Source organism: Eschscholzia californica, unplaced genomic scaffold (assembly GCF_041429995.1).
Source record: "Eschscholzia californica isolate CP2 unplaced genomic scaffold, dmEscCali1.0.p SCAF_31, whole genome shotgun sequence".
Lineage (NCBI taxonomy): Eukaryota > Viridiplantae > Streptophyta > Magnoliopsida > Ranunculales > Papaveraceae > Eschscholzia > Eschscholzia californica.
In genome coordinates, this window is record NW_028238432.1 from 30,001 (window position 1) to 35,000 (window position 5,000).

Consider the following 5,000-nt stretch of genomic DNA (forward strand, 5'->3'; position numbering starts at 1 on the left):
TCCATTTGAGTGTGGCCACACATTTCCAGTTGCTTCTCCTCAAGTGGCCCGGAGATACTTATCCCTAACTTAATAGGAGGACATCATCCAGTCTTGTACTCCCACTTAACTTCATGTTTATCCTGTCTCCCCCAGTATGCTGCCTTTATAACCTCCTTTTACGGCGCGGCGTTTGACAGTACCAAAGCTCGACATTCCTTACATAAGATGAGTGGAGCACTCATGTTTACGGAATCTCTTCAATCTTGCCTATGAGAGTTTGTGACGCCTTTTCCAACTCCTTGGAAAAACTCTCATCTTTGGGTTAATCCAATGTAGATTCCCCAATCTACATCCATGTAATTGACTTAAATACCATATTCCTATAGCCCATGGAACTGCGCTATCAGTCAATTCCCATGCTAGTCTTCTTAAGTCATTGTTGTCCATGCAATGACCTGGACTAGGGACTCAATAATGAATCTATTCCACGTTCACTTAGTGGGGTTCCATTTACCAGATCACGTATCTGATAAACCCACCTGGAATTCCTCATTATTTTGGACTGTCATTAAACACTAAACCATGATTTAACGACGAAATAATTAACTTATTTCTGATAATAAGAGTTTGTAAATCTTGAGCCTTCCCGTGTAACTCCTTACACCCCCAAGTTTACTAGTCTAAGCTTTTCAGGAAAGCTTAATGCCTATGACCTTAGTATTACCACCATACTTAGTCAAGGTGACAGTTTAGTTAATAGATCAAATCTATATGGATTTTGCTTGTTATCATCCGATGATAATCTTCAGTATCGCCATACCGAATTAAAACTTCCCAAGTTTTAACTACTTTCTTTTATTTGTAAAGTTTGCAACAGACTCTGCCTGGAACCCTTCCAGCTTACTGTTCTTCCAAGTCAAGATTGTCATCTTATTCTGGAAGTTTGCAACATATGACTTTTCAACCTTTTATTTTCATACCGAGATCTCACAAGTTCTTCTCAAGTACATTGTGTGATCCAGATCAGCTCATCTGGATTTGATTGGTGACGACCATAAATACTCCAAGTACTTTGCGACGTCGAGGCGAATGCTAATCATGTCCCACATGACCGATCTTATGCCTTTTGCATAACCATCTTTCTCATGCGTGCTTGCTCATCAGAACCCTTCAGATTCAAAATCTTGCTAAGCTGTGTGCCATGAGACTTGGGTAGAAATACTCTGTTTGAGTGTTTCACATTGGACTTTTCAAGACCTTTTCTTGAACAAGTCTTATCACCTTCTCGATCTATCTCCATAGATCTTTGGTGCCCAAAAGCATTTCACCTTTATGTGGTCCTTTTATTGAGTCAGTTTTAAACTGTTTTCAACATCAGAATGTTGTTCTCAATCTCTAGTATGTCGTCTACATACCGGACCAAAGAAAACTGGGTCACTCCCACTAACCTTCTTGAACTTCTTAAATTCAAGATTTCTCTTCATTCCCAAAGAAACCAACTCTTGATTACTTTGCTGAATCGAAGATTCCAACTCCTACTTGCTCGCTTTAATCCCTTGATGGATTTTGAAGCTTGCATTCTCACTAGCTTTAGAAGAGTAAACTTCCTCCTGAATGTGTCATGTACACATTCCTTTGCTAGTAATAGATCATTATGGTCATGCTCTGGGAAACACCAATGTTTCCCTCCTTGTCTGTTTTTCACTTTGAAAAACCTATTTGGACTTAACAGGAACCCTTCCTTTAAGCAAAATAGACCAAGTTCCAAACTTGATTTCAGACATGGATACCATTCTGATCATATGGCTCCAAGCCATGTTTCGGAGTGATTCCGTCACAGCTAGCTCATTTTCTTCTTCAGCCGGATCCCCATCCTCTGAGACAGATTTATGAGCTTTCAAGGTCTATAAGGGGTGTGAGCAACTTTGAGACACTCTCAACTCCTTGAGGGTTCTCCTGCGAATCACATTCGCCCTGCGCGGGAGGATCTCTGAGATCTACCATCTCTTCCTCTCTTTCCTTTTCTATCGGCTCAGAATAGTTAGGAATCGCGACTTCTGACATCGGTACAACGGTGTCAGTTTGTTGCTCAGATCGAATTTCTTCGATATCTAATATTTCTCCCACTTGTCTTCTTGAAATAACTCTTACTTCAAGGAAGACACCATCACGAGCAACAACCTCCTTGTTCTCTGATTGCTTGTGGAAGAATCCCCAATATTCATTTATCCCATAAATAAATATTCTTTCTTGATATGCAAACTTGGTTCTCGGAAACCATTTACGTTTCATATCTATAGACCTTCAGAAAAGACCACTTTTGGAACCCTTCCAAACCCATACTCTTATGGTGTCTTTTCAGCTTTTGACGGAATATGGTTAGCTAGGAAGAACGACCGTGTTTGAGAATATATCCTAGAAAGTGTTCGGAAGATTGGCCTTAACCCATCACATATCGACTCATGTCTCACATGTTCGATTACTCCCACTAGACTCATCATCCATATGATGTGTTTGTGGAGCAAGGTGAGAAACTATTTCTCAACTTCTTTTGATGGTCATCAAATTTCTGATTCAAATATTCATCATCTCGATCCAATCGAATGACTTATATTTTCGTCAAGTGGATTCAGGTTGACTCTAGTTAGTGTACCAATAGTTTTACGTACATCTGTATATACAAAAACTATTAGTTTACTAGTCCTTTCTCCCTTTCTAAAAGGTGACTTTGTCAAATGGCCACGTTGAACAAAATTCACATGTGTCGTATGATTCAAAATCATTAGACTTAGAAATCCATACCATTGGATCTTCTTCATGTGTTTTATGTTAATTTGACCAATGACAAAACATGAGTTGACCTCTCCGAATCCTTTGATTGTAGCCTATCGTATCATTGTTAACGCTCTTGGTTCTCTAAGAACCTTTCGTTAATTTAGCACTATTTTAAAACATCTGATGTTTCTAGAAGAACATAATAACTCTTATTAAGTTCTACCTAGATTAGTGTCTAAAAGAAGACTTTGATCCCTTTCAGCATCCTTAGCAACTCTTGCTTCTGCTCCCTCTTGGATCCTTTCTTCTTTTAGTCAAGCATGTAATTCCCACAAAGGGAATCTACAAAACTTGCTAAACTAACTTAGTCAACAAAGATACAAGAATCGGAATTCATAATTCCTTTTCTTTCTCTTCCAGGTACTCAGGGCAGTTTCCTTGAATGGCCTAGCCAAACTTTTACAACGACCCTTTAACCTTTTGAATCATAAGAACTCTTCTTATATTCTTTCGGTAGCTGAATCTTAAGAACGTTTCTTAGATTCACTTTTCCTCAATGTTCTTTTCAAGACGACTTTCTTAGAGGCACCATCCTCTCCATTTACGACTTCTAGTGGAACTCTTCCTTTAGTTGTCGAATGGTTGTGTATGCATCCATATCATTAATCTCTACGTGAGAGAAGAATTTTATGGATGTTCACAAAAGACTTTGGATAATCATATCCTCAGTCGTCTGAAGAACCAATGAACATTAGGAATGATATATTCTCGGACGTTTTCTTTATTTCGAATTCGAGAACGCTTCTCGGATTCCTTTCCAATCATGAAAATAATTTTCGTTTAATTCCTTCTAAAGGAATGAACGAAGGTTGGAAAACTCTTTTCTAATAGTCATATATCCTCTACTTTTAAAAGAAAATAAAACAAAATCCTAAAACTTATTATCATTGCAAAAACCCTTTTTGCCATATTATTCAATGAAAAAACGTCCCCCTATGAATAATACGATTCCAAGACCCCATTCCTGTGAAGCTAAGCGTACTTTGGCACTGCCCTTAACTTCACCCTCCTGGGTGAGTAACTCCTTACTGATCATATCTCATATGACTCTTGGTTGATGAATAACACTTATGTGTTAAATTCATCCTTTTGCCTCGAAATCCAAAACTCTTTTGCTGACTCGTTGAGAATAACCATTTAGACATGTAGACCTCTTCATAGGTCTACCCGTATTGTCCCGAGGTAAAAGATGGCACCCTGCTTTGGCATGACCCACCATCGATGAACAAGGGCGCAACAGGTGTCTTAATCTGGGTAGGCATTACTCAAAATTCTTTTTGGGGACTCTTACGTTTTTGTTTGCATGCATTACTGTGAACTCTAACATAATCATACACCACACAAAACGTAAATAAGTAAATGCGCGCGAGAAAATAAATCAAGCAGATATGATCCTAGTATGGCCCCTACATCCATTGAATTCTCCCACTTGAACCACGATCTCATCCTTTGGCTCTTCGATGGACTCAGTTGTACCCTTAAACTCTAATTACAAGACTCAACGATTCGCAGATCGTATAAAACTTGAAATTAAATACATTACATCGGGCACCCATCCGTGCTTAAAAACAAGATAGAACAATTCTATGGCCATACTAGAACCCGCATTCACATCCATACACACATCATAATATGACATTCATAAAACACCCAAGTATGTATGAGATTCGCTTACTCAGGTCGAATCTAGGTTTGCTATGTTCTAGATAGCTTTTCGGGAGATACTACCGACATCTCTATGTCTAACGTGCCTTAAGTCTAATTATCTCATAATTCTGACTAATGGCTCGTTTGGTTTTATCTCAAAAGATTTTTGAAATCGTTTTGGAAAAACTCCGATTCGGGCTTTGGTGGGCCCGGGTCACTTTCGGAAAAAATATGGTCAAAGTTGGCAGAAGAAAATAACCTCCCACTTAAGTCAAGGCCCAAAAGACCCGAGTCTAACTCCAAAGACTTAAGTCAAACTTGGTCAAGGGACCCTTTGACTTGACCCAGTCAAGTCTCGGTCAAGGTCTGAACCAAGGTCAGACCCGGACTGGCACGTTCCAGACCGTGCCATGTCCCTCGGGTGGTCGCGTCCTGGCCCTAGGCCAGACGCTTCCAGCCCAGCAGACGCGTCCCAGACGCTCTGCCCAAGTCTGTGCTCCTCGGACTCCCAGTCCGAGGTAGCTTCTGGTCTCACC